General features: G+C 37.0%; 2 long non-coding RNA genes across 3 annotated transcripts; both read left to right on the forward strand.

The window, feature by feature from the left end:
* The first annotated feature begins 7,195 nt into the window (after positions 1-7,195).
* LOC143604591 (uncharacterized) lies at positions 7,196-9,682 on the forward strand. The gene is made up of 3 exons (XR_013148329.1): positions 7,196-8,427; positions 8,509-8,569; positions 8,795-9,682. It is a non-coding gene; the product is annotated as an uncharacterized LOC143604591 (long non-coding RNA).
* A 481-nt stretch (positions 9,683-10,163) lies between these two features.
* On the forward strand, positions 10,164-11,315 carry LOC143604593 (uncharacterized). Of its 2 annotated transcripts, XR_013148332.1 has the most exons (5): positions 10,164-10,347; positions 10,452-10,546; positions 10,697-11,006; positions 11,106-11,171; positions 11,277-11,315. It is a non-coding gene; the product is annotated as an uncharacterized LOC143604593 (long non-coding RNA). The 2 variants fall into 2 exon arrangements; XR_013148331.1 differs by lacking the exon at positions 11,277-11,315 and having other exon boundaries at positions 11,106-11,183.
* The last annotated feature ends 5,301 nt before the right edge of the window (positions 11,316-16,616 follow it).

The following is a 16,616-nucleotide window of genomic DNA, read 5'->3' on the forward strand; positions in this document are numbered from 1 at the left end:
TCTTGACAAGACACTCAAAGATTTAGCGTTTGTTCGATGTGCATCAGAACCTGCTGTGTACACTCTTAAGACACCGACATGCACCTTAATTGTTGGAGTGTGTGTGGATGACCTCATAGTCACCGTAGCTGATGAAGTTGAGGTATAAAAATTCAAAATCAAGATGCAATCTATTTTTGAAATGACAGATCTTGGCAGGCTATCCTATTACCTCGGTATCGAGGTTGAACAAACTTGTGACGGGATCATGTTGAAGCAGTCAGGGTATGCGAAAAAAGTTCTACAATCAGTTGGGATTTGGAACTGTAACCCGTCACAGCAGCCCACTGAATACAAGTTCAACCTAACTAAATATGAAGACGGAGTCGATGTAAACCCAACCAAATACCGTAAGATTATTGGTAGCCTCATGTATCTAATTCATACACGATCGGACCTGGGTTATTCTGCAGCTAGTAGATATATGGAGAAGCCGAAAGAAAGTCAACACGCGGCTGTGAAACAGATACTAAGGTACTTGAAAGGTACTGTTAATTTCGGTTTAAAATATTCAAGGGGAGGAGACGGGAAACTGGTCGGGTTTAGTGACAGCAGTCACGGATCATATTTGGATGATAGAAGGGGAACAACGGGCACTGTTTTCTACTTCTCGGGAAGCCCGATAACTTGGTTGTCGCAAAAGCAATGAACCGTGGCGCTTTTCTCCTGTGAAGCTGAGTTTATGGCTGCCACATCAGCAGCTTGCCAAGCCTTATGGCTGAGAAACCTTGTAAGTGAGCTAACAGGTGGAGAAGCTCAAAGAGTTAAGTTATTGGTGGATAACGTGTTTGCAATTGCGTTAATGAAAAACCCAATGTGCCATGGGAAAAGAAAACAAATCAATATAAAGTATCACTTCATACGCGAGTGTGTGGAGCGAGATCAGATTCAAGTAGAACATGTGAGCGGGAAGCTTCAAAGGGCAGATATCCTAACCAAGGGGAGGATCAAGTTTACTGAGATGTGATCACTGTTAGGTGTTACTGAAGTTGGACCAAGTGAACATTAAAGGGGAGATTGTTGGTTAATGCATAACTTGGTCACAAAGGAACAAAGTTAGTGGAAAGTGAACGTGGGAATCAACCAAAAATAGATTGTGGAGAACATGGGTTACAAGCTACGTGGGTTGTCTTTTAATGTTTTGTTTTTTCCTATTTAAGCAAAGTGTCAGTTTGTTTTCTTATCATGCAACTTTTCAATTCAGTATTTTTCTTTCCTTGTAATCGTTTGAAGTTGAGAAATAAACACAGAAAATTGTCCCAAAGTTTGCTCTTGTTTGCTGCTGATAACCTTTCACTGGTTATACCCCGACTGACATTGATCAAGCTCTAAACACAATGTCACTATATCCACCGGAGCGTCCTTGGTATATGGATACTGGAGCAACGAACCACATGACAAACAACCCAGGTAACTTCACTTCTTATTTTAATTCGGGTATTTTACGCAACATTATTGTTGGCAACGGCCACACTATTCTGGTAATCGGACAAGGCAATCAAACCCTCTCGGCACCTTACCCACCTTTAAAACTAAACAACGTTCTTTTTGCACCCGACATAATTAAAAATCTGTTATCGGTTCGTCGGCTCACCACCGATAATCAAATTTCAATTGAATTTGACCCATATGGTTTTCTTGTGAAGGATCTCAAGACCAAGGCTCGTATCCTACGCAACAATAGCTCTGGGGATCTCTATCCTTTAACTCCACAAGAACTATCCAAGATTCGCTCTCCTTCCAGTTTTACAGCAATCTCTTAAGATATTTGGCATCAACGTTTGGATCATCCCAGACCAACTTTATTACATTCTCTTAAAAAGTCGCCATTTATTGATTATGGAAAATTAAACAATAAACTTTGTCAACCTTGTGTGTTTGGAAAATTTACCAGACTTCCTTTTGTTAATTCTATTACTTCTACTTTTATGCCATTTGATATTATTCATAGTGATTTATGGACATCACCCGTAGTTAGCACCGGTGGTCACCGGTATTATATTTTATTTATTGATGACTATACAAATTTTTTATGGACCTACCCTCTTAGTCACAAATCCCAAGTTCTTTCAATTGTTACACTCTTTTCCAACTTAATTAACACACAATTTGAATGGCAAATTAAAAAATTTCAATGTGACAATGGAAAGGAATACGCCAATTCTTCTTTCCAAAAATTTTGCCGCGCTACCGGCATGCTTTTTCGTTTTTCTTGCCCCTATACGTCATCTCAAAATGGTAAAGCGGAACGCACAATCCGCTCTATTAACAACATCATTCGCACACTTCTTGCTCAATCCCACCTACCTCATAACTTTTGGCACCACGCCTTAGAAATCGCTACTTATATCTTAAATATTCTTCCAAGCAAAAACCACAAATTTGCAACACCCACCCAGTTACTCTACGAACACCTTCGAGTGTTCGGTTGCCTCTGCTATCCGTTACTACCCCACACCACCATCCACAAACTACAAGCCCGTTCCAAACCTTGTGTTTTTCTTGGCTACCCGACACAACACAGAGGGTACAAATGCCTTGATTTATCAACACATAAAATAATTATATGTCGTGTTCACTTTGACGAAACCATTTTTCCCTTTGCCAACTTAAACAAACCATCCATCCAATCTTATGATTTCCTTACAAATCATATCCATCCATCCTATTGGCCCCATGTACATAATATTACACACTCCACACCATCCTCATCCACACCCTCTACTACTTCTGTCCCGTCCCCAGCCCAAACTCAGCCCACCACTCCTCCACCATCACACACAACACAACCTCACAGCCCACCTAATTCACGGCCTATTCGGAATACCTATTCTCGTAGACCAAAGCCCGCGTCCCAACCCAATCCTCCAGGCTCACCTTCACCGCCAACTGACTCCACATCAAACTCTCCAGGCCCACTACCACCCGACCCATTACAGCCTTCCAATCAACCACCAACTAGCTCTAATCCACCTCCCACCCAACCATCCTCTCGGACAATCCGAACCCGATCCATGGACGGTATTGTTAAACCGAGAGAATTATTTAACCTGTCCTCTTCCTCTCTTGTCCCTATTCCCAAAAACCCAACCATTGCCTTGTCCACCCCGGAATGGCACAACGCCATGACAATTGAGTTCGATGCCCTTATTAAAAATAAGACGTGGGAGTTAGTTCCGCGCCAACCGCATATGAATGTTATACGCAGTATGTGGTTATTTCGCCACAAATTTAAATCAGAAGGTTCATTAGAACGCTACAAATCGAGGTTGGTGTGTGATGGACGAAACCAACAGATTGGCGTGGATTGCGGTGAAACATTTAGTCCGGTTGTTAAGCCGGCTACCATTCGCACTGTCTTATCACTTGCTTTAGCTCAATCATGGCCAATACATCAACTTGATGTAACTAATGCGTTCCTACATGGTACGCTTCACGAGACTGTCTACATGTATCAACCTATGGGTTTTCGGCATCAACATTATCCGGATCATGTATGTCGTCTTAAAAAGTCTCTATATGGCCTTAAGCAAGCACCGCGTGCATGGTATCAACTGTTTACAGACTTTGTTTCTACTATGGGCTTCACACAAAATAGGTGTGACAACTCCTTGTTTGTTTACCATCATGGTAATGATATCGCGTATCTGCTTATTTACGTGGATGATATCATTCTTACCACATCTTCGGATCACTTACGAGATACTTTAATGAGGACTTTGGCGAATGAATTTGCTATGAAGGATCTTGGTCCTCTTAGCTACTTTTTGGGCATTAACGTTTCTAGACATGGGAACCGTATGTTTTTATCACAAAAGGCTTATGCTCATGATATAATCAATTGGGCTGGTATGAAAAATTGCAAATCGGTTCCCACATCCGTTGATACAAAGCCGAAGCTTAGTAACTATGATGATAAAGTCTTCGATGACCCGACACATTTCCGCAGCTTGGCTGGTGCTCTTCAGTATCTCACATTTACCCGTCCAGATATTTCATACGCCGTACAACAGATTTGCATTCACATGCACTCGCCTAAAATTATCCATTGGCATGCTCTTACGCGTATTCTACGGTATCTACAGGGTACTGCTTCATATGGAATTACTCTTGGGCCTCACATACTTTATCTCTACGTGCCTATACAGATGCCGACTGGGCTGGATGCCCTGACACGCGTCGCTCTACTTCTGGTTATTGTGTCTATCTCGGGGATAATGTCATCTCCTGGTCTTCCAAACGTCCGTAAACTATTTCTCGATCCAGCGCAGAGGCTGAATATAGGGGTGTTGCGAACGTGGTGGCTGAAATATGTTGGCTACGAAATTTGTTATTAGAGCCACGTAAACCTTTGTCACATGCTACGTTAATTTATTGTGATAATGTCAGTGCCATCTACCTCTCGGGTAATCCGGTTCAGCACCAACGTACTAAGCACATTGAATTGGATATACACTTTGTTCGTGAACAAGTTCAGCGGGGAAAGGTTCGTATCGTACACGTACCCTCACGGTACCAGATCGCAGATATCTTCACGAAAGGTCTCCCGAAGATTTTGTTTGATGACTTCCGCTCCAGTCTCAGCATACAACCTCCTCCCGCTTCGACTGCGGGGGTGTAATAGAATACATATTTGATATATATTAGGATTGTAATTGTATTTATATTAGACTATGATTCTTGTATTTATTATCTATATAAGGAGATGAATGAAAGGAGAAACATTCAAGCCAAATATTATCTTTCATAGTTTATTTCTTGTTTTAGTTAGGCCTTGCATGACTTTAAACAAAAAAGGCTGACAAATGGTATAAATGTCATAAATTTGTTTGAAAACGGGTATATTTGGTAGGTCAGTTTCTTGCTTTAGCTGGGCCTGCATGACTTTAGATTTGACATGTTTTGATGTTGATTCTGGAGGGAAAATTGTGAAATGATCATGTGAATTATTACATAATTGTTTTAGACATCAAGTTTCTCTAATTTTTTTTTGGAGGGGGGGGGGGGGGGGCACTGTAAGTTTTTCTTTCTCATATTATTCTAGATTATAAATTTATAGAACCTATTGGACAAGTGCTCACTTTGCTTTATATGTGCATTATCTTGGTGAGAATTGGTATTACTTATGGTTTGCGTATTGTTTTGCAGGTAGTCTGGTTGTTTCTCATGGGATTATTTTACAAAGAAAGGGATGAAACATAGGATTCGGTGGATGACATGCAAAATCCTCAAGAGAATCCTCGCAGCGCATCAAGATCACAAACAAACTGAATTCTCAGTAAATTTTTGAAGGAAATTACAAGCGTTTAATGATGAAGATATGCAAACCATAACCTTTCCAGGATCTTCACCAAAACAATTAATGTTCATTTTTGCTTATTGTTACTTGTTATAATCATTGCAACTACAAATAGAAGCCGTGTTGATCGTAATAGGACACATACACACACCCGAACACACTTAATAATAACAATAACAAAAATAATAATAATAAGAGGTGTGGCGTCTGAAAAGTGAAAACATAATATTTCACTCTGCTTCTTCTCCCTCGCAATCAATCCGAATTTGGCGCTCTCTCTCTCGATCGTACTGTACTGCAATGGCGTTACTGCACAATTTCTTTGTTTCTTTTTGCTGTTTCCTTGTCAATGCAGCAGGTTCTCGGTGCTTCTTCTTCTCCAATGCCAGGCTGAGGCTTCATCATCTCTGTTCGTTCGTCCTTAATCTTACCAAGGTCCGTCCGTTAGGGTTTATTATTTATTGCTTTTCTTTCTTGCCAACTTAATTACTCATTATATTTAATATTAACACTCATGATGAATTGATGATGATCCATTTTCTTTTCTTTAACACATGATGAATTGATGATGATCCATTTTCTTTTCTTTTTAATAATTTATTAATCTGATTCAAATTATGCATATGATCAATGTTGATTTTGTGGTTTCTTGGTTTGATTTTCTGTCACGAACTTTTTGAATGTATTTGAGTGTGTGTTCTATGTTATAAAAGGCTAATAGATGTTTGGATGCAACTGGAAACACTTACATGTCAATTCTTTTTTAAATAAGAGCTCAAATTTTTTATTTGTGAAGAATTACGCGTCTGATGATAATGTTGTAAGTCCATATGATTATATATATGTTAAATGGAGATTGGGGTTTGAATTCATGTTGATAGTTTCATGGTTTTTTCTGTTTGTGTTGATGTTATTTGTTTGATACCGTATATAATGATATGCATATTATTATTATGGCCTTAAGATATATTTTTTAATAGATTGTATGAACGATCACCTACCTGATACATTTTTTTTCTTTTTTACAATATTGTAGAATTTCATCACTATGAGCTTGCAAAAATATGTTGATGATGATGATGACTTTCTTGCGAAAGAGACTGCTGGGGTGGTTAAAGGTGCTGCTGCTCTTGATTACAAAATCACATGTCCCGTCTTACTAGAAAAGGAAAAGGCAGACATAGTAGTAGGAGATGATCATGACCAGTCATTTGGAACTTCCCCTAGACTAACTTGGGACACTCGACGCTTGCTCGCTCTAGACCTTAAGCCTATGGAGGACGACTCTGAAGCTGAAGCCAATGATGACTTTGGAATCTCCATCTCTGCCTCCTCTAGAGTTCGCCAAACCTGGGTTAGCCGCCACTTAGATGTTCTACAACTTTATCACTCTGTTGATGATACGGAGGAGGAAACTTATCCAACACCCAAGCCCCTTTCATCAACCAAAAATCCATTACCTCCTAGAAAACCCTCTAGAAGCAGGTCACAGTTGCTTATATCCACCAGAAAAGAAACCGGCAGGAACCTCCCCGTAACAAAACCACAACCTGCTTCTGCAAAACTTCCCCTACAAATTGCTTCCACAAAGAAACCGATAGCTAGTGCATTGTCCACCCGCAAACCCCCTAGAAAATCACAAGTTAACTCTTTGAAAAAAACAGTTGGTTATATCTACTAGTTCATCCACCAGAAAAGAAATCGTTCACACCGACAGGAAACCCGTAGTAATTCAACCCACGAAACCACAACCTGCTTCTGCAAAAGTTAACCTAAAAAAACTAGAATCTGCTTCCACAAATAAACCAGTAGTTTTATCTACTAGTGCATTGTCGGTTTCTTCCACCCGCAAACCAAAAATTCTCCCCAAAAAGCCACTAACTTCGTCCCTCCGAGAACCACCAAAAAGACGTGCCAATGGTGCACATGTTGCTGATCATATTCAAAGTACAATTAGACCTCAGTGGAAGTTGTAATCTCCTGGTTTACTACAAAGTGAAATATTATTCATTTGTCTAACACTCCCAGGTACGTAAATCATATTGGTAATCTGACTTAGAAGCATCAACTGACACCTGGTAAGTCAACTTCTTTCTCTTAAAAGCGAATCTGTCTGTATGTTTTTTTTTTGACAACATTTGTTTTGAATCTGCAATCTGTATGTTCTTTCTCTTAAAAGCTACCCTTTTTTTTTGCTGCCTAAAATTCTCACTTTTTTCACATAAATAGTTAGTGTGTTCATTCTGATTACAGAAGATTATATTATTTCATGAGATTTCTATCCGCTCCTAACAAAAAGGTCATATATAATGCTAAAAAACAAGCTGTAAATAATAAACAGAATGCTACATCTCAGAATTCTTATGTTAATGCCGTGAACAATAGACGTATGATGAGTTGACTAAACTTTGTTGCTTGTAGTTTTTGGGATCTACTGATTGTTACCACTTTCATCTTTCATCTTTCATCTTTTTTTCAGTGTTAAAGTTTCACCATTTTATAGGTTAATGCTGTGAACAGTAGACGTATGATGAGTTGACTAAACTTTGTTGCTTGTAGTTTTTGGGATCTACTGATTTTGCCACTTTCATCTTTTTTTCAGTGTTAAAGTTTCATCATTTTATAGGTTTGTTTCTTGTTTTAGTTAGTTAGGCCTTGCATAACTTTAGACAAAGGGTATAAATGTCAAAAATTTGATTGAAGATGGGTATATTTGGTAGGTCAGTTTCTTGCTTTAGCTGGGCTTTGCATGACTTTAGATTTGACATGTTTTGAAGTTGATTCTGGAGAGAAAATGTCAAAATGATCATGTGAATTGTTACATTTTTGTTATAGACGTCAAGTTTCTCTACTTTTTGGGGGGGGGGGGGGGTCCGGCATTGTTAGTTTTCATTCTCATATTATTCTAGACTATAAGTTTATAGAACCTATTGGACAAGTGGTCACTTTGCTTTATATGTGCAATATCTTGGTGAGAATATCGGTATTACTTAGGTATCTGCAGGTAGTCGGGTTGTTTCTCATGGGATCATTTTACACTTACCTCAGTGGGCATTGTTGTATTGCTGGTGTACATTGGATGTTTTCAGGTATAAGGGTTGTGCTTCCTCTATGTATCTTGATGCAAAGAAGTCTGCGAATTACTCAAAAAGGGTAACTTTTTAGTGCAGATACGAGGACATATTTCTAAGGTCTACAATATATATTAGCAGGTCTTCACAATAAGATTCGGTGAGTTCTTTTAGTTTTTACTTTCTGTTTTACTTTTAGTGTATGTAGTAATTTGGTTTAAATTTTAACATGAATCGAGTTTTTTTTTTTTTTTTTTTTTGTGGGGGGGGGGGGGGGGGGGGGGGTAAACTTGACTATGAGATTGCAAATCTATCTTCTATTCCTTGCATTTTAAACTTAGATACAATTTGACATCTAACTTTTGTGGACAACGTTTGAAAACAGGTTGAAGTTTTGAACCAATGATGAGAAGCACCAACATAAGGTGGCTGTATACAGTTTGCTGTCTTGTACATAATGCAGCCAAGGCAGGGCAGGGCAAGGGGTGATATAGTTTGCGTTCTTAGATTACAAAGATAAGTTCATTTCTATGCTTAGTGACAGAATTAACTACCTCATTAATAATACACGCGAGATTCAATATTGTAACCTTGTTTGTTTCTGTTTACAGTGTGATGACTTGTACAAGAGAGGGAGACAGCTGGACAGGTTGACATTTTCAAACCGAAGATGAGAAAAGCTTAAATGCAAAGATAAGTTCATATAATTTCTTACTTGTTTTAGCACCAGAATTAACGATCTCGTTTTAAACCATGCAAAGATAGTTTTTTTTTTAAATGCCAACCCTAGGAATTGAACCCAAAACTTTTGGTTTCATAGAACACTCTTTCCATTGCACTTAAGGTTCATTTTGTAGGCTTTTGTTTTAGTGTGTGTGTATATATATATATATAAAGAGAGAGATAGAGAGAGAGAGAGAGAGAGAGAGGTTCACTAGGGAACCACAAAAAAGTGGGGAACCAGGAAACCATTGACCAAACGAACTCCGATTGAACTTATTTCAACGACGTTGGAACTGGCTCGTCGAAACTTAACATATATATCTAGGGTTTAGTTTTTGGGGTTTAGATTTTAGGGTTCAGTTTTTGGGGTTTAGTTTTTGAGGTTTAGATTTAAGGTTTAGAAGTACGGTTTAGGGTTAGGTTTTAATATATATGGTTAAGGTTCGACAAGCCGGTTCCAACATCGTTGGAATGAGTTCATTCGGAGTTTGTTTGGTCAATGGTTCCCCCGTTCCCCACTTTTTTGTGATTCCCTAGTGACCTCTCTCTCTCTCTCTCTATATATATATATATATATATTATATAGGATGACTATCATTACAGATTTGTTAAATTATATATATATAGGGGAAGGTTCATGTACATATTAATGTTAACATGAGAACGTAGGAACCAATACCAATTTAAAAAAAATGAGAACGTAAGAAACAATAGCAATCTACATAAACAATTATTTATAATTACAAAGAAAAAAACCTAAAAATTACAACAGAAGAATCAAAATCAAAACAAAATAATAACAACAAATACCAACAAATACTTATAACAGCAAAAAAAAAATCTAATAATAACAAAATATAAATCAGCAAATACTTTTAACGTCTCAGTCTCATAATCGAAAATTAGCAAATACGAACAAAAATAACAGCAAACACCTATAAAAATAAAACTAATAATAACAACAAATTGGTTGAAATTGTTTTCATGTTAAAAGTAAAATGTATTTGATCCTGTATATATATATATATATATAATCTAGACCCGCACATGGGCCGGGATGGCCCTGTTCATATATCTAGTGATGGTGAGAATTCAGTATTTGGTTTCATGTGCATTAATTTCATAATACTTGATTTCATTTGCTTGCAGTTGTTAGGGTTCATATAGGGAGCATGTGCTTGATTCCACAACAATAACGTCTATGACACATCAAAGGTGTGCATATAGCTTCCGTTACTCATTACATAATTATAAATTGTTGGTACTTTTAGGACTTAACCTGTTAGCTTATTTTTTTGTTCTATACTTTGTTGCTCTAGTTTTTCCTGGATGTGTACAACACTTCACAGTCCAACCCGAAAACGTTCAGAAGCAACTAATTCCGGTCAATTTAAATAAACGGTTGAATTTGGAGGTACAATTATTATAAATTTTGTATTATATATTTTGTGTTAATAATTTGAACAGATATGCCATTTATAATTTAAAGTGTTTGGACTTGTGAAAAAATTGTATTTACCATTTTTATTTATCTGCTAAATCAGTGATTTTTTTTCTTATACAGGTTCTCATTGAGCTTGTGAAGAATTTGAGCAGAAATGTCGTTTATATATATGTACTTCCCCTGTCTGTATATGGTTTGCTGGCTTATACATGATGGATATAGTTTGCATTCTTGGATTACAAAGATAAGTTCTTTTCTATGTTTTTAACCATTAGGTTCATTGTTCTTAATACGTTTAGCACTAGAATTAATCACCTCATTTATAAACTATAAAACACACAAGATTCAATATTGTAACTTTGTTTGTTCCCGTGTACAGTGTGATGACATGTACAAGAAAGGGAGAACTATTATGCCTATTGAATTTCAGGTTTGCGCTTTGTTCCTTTTCAATAGCTTTTGTTGCATAATCGTCAATTTCATCCGTTCTTGACATAATTAATGGTTTGTTTTTTCTTTGTATGGGGAGATGGGCGCTTTATTCTTTAGGTCATACAAAACACAAGCAATTGGTGGCCAGCCTTTATATTTCAAGGTAAATACTCCATGAAATATGCATAATTTGTCATTTATTAATATTGCTCTTCACAATGACTGATTGTAAACCTTCTGGTTGCCTTTGACATGTTTGGATACGGAGGCTTCACAGCATCAATGCATTTAGGAGCGTATGTCAGTTTCTGGTTCTAAAGCAACTTGGAGGGTAATTGTGTCTACTTTTTATATAAAGTCTGATCTATCTTCTATTCCGTGCATTTGATTTCACACCAAACTTTTGTGGTCAACATTTGAACAGGTTGACATTTGGACATGTTTGGCTATACATCCCCTGTATATGGTTTTGTCTTGAACATAATGCAGGCAGGGCAGGGCAGGGACGATATAATTTGCATTCTTAGATTACAAAGATAAGTTAATTTCTATGTTTTTAAATTTGACGACTTGTACTGGAGAGGGAGAACTATCAAATTTCAGGTTTGAAGCAACTTTGTTCCTTTTTAATAGATTTTCTTGCATAATCATCAAATTTCATCTGTTCTTAGTATAGTTCATGAGTTTTTGAAAAGTATTAGTGTTTATTTGCACCTGATTGAAATTCTGGGCAGGGAAGTACCAAGTAAAGCTTAAAAGCAAAATAACAGCCAAAACATACACATATGGCTAATTTATTTAGTTAGTTGATTTATTAATAGTATTCGTTCTTTGATGTTGGTCTGCATTTTATAAGCAGTTTATAAGAACACATGTTTGAATATCAATCTAGGCTTGGTAGATCAATTAATGAATCTTGTTTAGAAGAAAACTGTCACAAGGGTAGTGAAGAAACACTAAATGACCCCGGCAGATTAAGGATAATCTTAGGGTCAAGTAGATGTTTCCCACGAGGGTTAGGTCCGGCAAAGATGGTTATTCTTCTCGACCTGCAAAACAGACACCGTAAGCTCGTCACTGAGAAGGAGGGGGGTTCCTCCTTGTGACCACCCTCCGGCGTAAGAATCAGGCTAGATTGCTCTGAATATAAGTGTATAGAGAGAAATAGCTAGAGAGAAGATTAGGTGATATCAGATGATAATACCGTTCCAAGGTGTTGGAGTATTTATAGCCGAAGGTAGGTTTCCAAGCAGGTACGGCCAGCTATATATAATATTCCTTTTCCACCAACTACGTGCTATGTTCGTGCCACGATGGGAGTTGGTGGGTAGGCAGCGGCTGATAGTGACATTTTGTACTGGAGCGTGCTCCTCCTGGTACTATTGTCAGTGAGCTGTCACCCTGTGATTGGTTCATGGGTCGCTTTTGTCAGATCTTGTCTATTTGCCCATACCTTGGTAGGTATAGTACAAAAGATCTTCTAGAAGCGTACGGACTGGCTCTTTTGGGCGGGAATATTCCCGCCCTGCTCATTCCTTCTTCAGGTGACATTACTGAAGTATAAGAGTTAGTGCCTTATGCGTGTAGCCTTACTGTTAGTGCGGGTAGCCTTCCTTCTTGGCTTGTACCCACAGCTGCGGGGACAGGCAGGGTACTGTACCAAGGGAGGCTTTCCTGCGGGGACAGCTGGCTTACTGCGTGTAAGGTCTTCATCTCTCTGAGCATGGTGGGTCCTGCGGATCCAGTTGGTCTTTGCGCAGACGTACCTCTTTAAGGTGAGTCTTGCGGGTCCAACTGGGCTTTGCGGGGACCTACCTCTTCAGGTAGAATAATGTTGCGAGTACAGTTAAAAGTATAAATTTTCTTTTCCACACATAAACACACTTTTTTTTATCATAAATAGTACGTGTCAAATATGGTTGCAACAAGTATTGTAGAATAGGCTCTATACATTGAGTTTACACCTAGGTACCCATTTCCTTTTAAACTACTTTTTTTTTATCTTATATTTTGTTCTCTGTTATGTGTGTCACATTTCTTGTTCTATTTTTTAAAGCCTGATCCTTGTTCTTTCCTGCATTTTTGACTTATGGTTGCCTTCGCGAGCCTACGATTAACAAGCTTGAGTTATCTCCTGGTGATAGTCTCACAAAGGTAATGGTTACTTTAGTCTTTAAAGCCTTATATATGATCTGACTTCAAACTTTTGTGGGAAACATTTGGACAGGTTGACATTTTTAAACCGAGGATGAGAAAAGCTTAAATGCAAAGATAAGTCCATTTCTAATCTCTTACTTGTTTTAGCACCAGAATTAACGATCTCGTTTTAAACCATGCAAAGATAAGTTCATTTCTAATGTTTCTTTTTTTCTTTTTTGTCATCGAGGTATCAGATTCTGGTCATGGCCTCCGAGTGACTATATTTTAAAGATTTGTACATCCCCTGTATACGGTTTGCTGTCTTATACATAATGCTGGCAGAGCAGGGGCGATATAGTTTGCATTCTTTGATTACAAAGATAAGTTCATCTCTATGTTTTAACTTATAAGATTTGTTGTTCTTACTACACTTAGTACTAGAACTAACTACCTCATTCAAAACTAAAAAAAACACACAAGATTTAATATTGTGACTTTGCTTGTTTCTGTTTACAGTGTGACATGTACAAGAAAGGAAGAACTATTATGCCTATGAGTTTTTAAAATGTAAGGACTTCAATAATCAAATATTTTGCATAGATACTGTTAGTTTGATGATCTTTTTTCTTTGTATGGGGAGATGGGTGCTTCATTCAATAGGTCATACAAAACACAAGCCATTGGTGGCTACCCTTCATATTCAAAGGTAAATACTACACAAAATATGCTTAATTAAGTCATTTTTAAATATTTGCCCTCTTCATCATGACTGATTCTAAACTTTATGGTGCTCTTTGACATGTTTGGATATGGTGGCTTTACTGCATTCTTAGATTACAAAGATAAGTTCCTATCAACGTTTTTTACTATAAACTTTTGTTGCATAATCGTCTATTTGATCTGTTCTTAACATAGTTTTTGAGAAATAGAGTCTAATAATATACTAGTCGCATGCATAATAATAAGCACTTTTTGGAGATGATTGGGCTGCAATTCGGGGTGGCGAGTGGCAATTACAGATCTAACTTCTTGCATTGGACTAAAAGTGAATGTCCCAGGTACGCACCTCTTCTTTTAAAACAGACTGCTTCACGACTCTTATTTTGACTTCTTTCACTCAAACATTATCTCAGTTATAAATCAGTCTCTCAAGTTACAACATACGTAGAAGCAACCAGATTAGCAAATGCCACCTAGTAAGTTCACCTCTTTCTCTTAAAGGCTATATATATTTGGTTTCTTTTTTTTTTTTTTTGTTTCGATTCATATGCTAGTCTAATAGTTACGGCTTGCATGCTGCTATAATAACTAACGATTTAGATGAGTGTGATAGTGTAAAAAGGTACTAGAATATTTACTTACACCCCATATGCCAGAAATTTGAAAGAGATCCAAAGTATTAATTTGACATCATGTCCGAAAAATCCTATGAAACATTGTTTAATGCTAGCTTAGACTTCTATGGGTATACCAACTAAAGCTTAAAAGCAATATAACTGCTCAAACATACGCACATGGCTAGTTTATTTGTTAGTTGATTCATAGTGAACATGCATGGCAATTGGCAAATGTGACCCGTTAGGGTTATTATGGGTTTAAGTTAAATGTATAATGGGTCAAACTAAAAAGAAGGAAAAAGTTGGAACGAATTAAGAATGGGTCAAAGATTAAAAAAATGGGTGAAAATTGGTAGAAAAATGTTTAACCGAGCGACCGCATGCGCGTAACCAAACCAAAATGAAACAAAAGAACCCCGACCAAAACGAACAAAAAACCGAAATCGAAGCTGAACCAAAAAACCGTTATTGAAAACCCGACCAGAACGAAATATAAAAAACCGAAACCGAACCGGAATAGAAAAAACCCGACCAAAGCGAACAAAAAACTAAAACTGAAAAACCGACCAGAACGATACAAAAATAACGAAACTGAACCGAACCAAACCGAAACCGACCAAAATGAAAAAATAAAAAAAAGAAAAAGCGAAACCGAATCAAAACTACAAAAACTGACCAAAATGATTTTTGGTCGATTCTTTCGATTTTGTTTTTTTGTTTCGGTTTGGGCGGTTTCTTTGGTTCGATTTTGGTTTTTTTTTCAGTATTTTTGTTTCATTTTGGTCGGGTTTTTTGGTTCGGCTTCAATTTTTTTTGTTTTGGTCTGGTTACGCGTAACGTTGCTCGGTTAAACATTTTTCTATCAATTTTCACCAATTTTTATCTTTAACCCGTTCCAACTTTTTTTTTCTTTTAGTTTGACTCATTCTGACCCATTATACATTTTGCTTAAACCCATAATAACCCTAATGGATCACATTTTTCATGTCTAATAGTGCATAATAGTTCTTTATTTTTTCGGTCTGCATTTATAAGCAGGTTATAATTATTTAAGATCACATGTTGTAATAGAAATTTAGACTTGAAAATAGGCATGTTGTCGTTTCACTCCCCAGTAAATTCATTTGTCTTTTGACAGAGTACATTATACAATATCTAATAATCAGTCTTATCAAACAATATTCATGATCAGGCGTTGAAACAGCCGATAGTGAATGCGCCTCTATTTTGTTCATTTTTTTTAACTAATATCTAAAAGTATGTACCCTGAAATAAGAAGACGATTTCTGTCGGTACAAACTGTTCAGTAGTTACTTACACTAATCTGGTAATTTCAGTAGTTATGTGCAAGTACAAACTGTTTACACGGTAAACAGAACCATATTTACATCATTACTTATGAAAAAGATCACAAACCATATACCTCAATTCAGTCAAGAAACAGAAATATGCAACTCTCATGATATCGGTTAGCTTCTTTTATAAGGTTCTTACTCATTTCAAATATCCCTTACTAAAATCTGCATTGTTAACGCCTTAAGCTTTCAATAATCACCAGAAATGCATGTTATTAGTTTATCTTCATAAATATGATATTATGATCCGACATCAAACTTTTGTGGCAAACGTTTGAACAGGTTGGGGTTTTTGAACCAAAGATGAGAACCTGAAGGATATGTTATTAGTTGGATTATCTTGGATTACAAAGATAAGTTATTTTCTATGTTTATAACTATAAGGTTCATTGTTCTTAACTACACTTAACACTAGATTAACTACCTCGCTATACAAGATTCAACATTGTAACTTCGCTTGTTTCTGTTAACAGTGTGACGATTTGTACAAGAAAGGGAGAACTATTATGCATATGGAATTTCAGGTTTGCACTTTGTTCCTTTTCAAAGACTTTTGTTGCATAATAATCAATTTCATCTGTTAACATTAGAGGTGGCAACCTTGACCCAAACCCATTCAAATGGGTCAATTTGGGTTGTTTTAAAATTTGAAAGGGTTGATTTGGGTCATAGGTTTTAATTAAATGGGTCATTTGAAATTTCACATTCTTATTTTCGGGTCAAAATGGGTTGATAATTTAACTATATGGGTCGATGTGGGTTAGTGTCTTAAGGGAA

The sequence above is a fragment of the Bidens hawaiensis genome, unplaced genomic scaffold (assembly GCF_021521415.1).
Source record: "Bidens hawaiensis isolate Kalapana, Puna unplaced genomic scaffold, B.hawaiensis_p1.1 tig00065916_1, whole genome shotgun sequence".
NCBI classification, from domain to species: Eukaryota; Viridiplantae; Streptophyta; class Magnoliopsida; order Asterales; family Asteraceae; genus Bidens; species Bidens hawaiensis.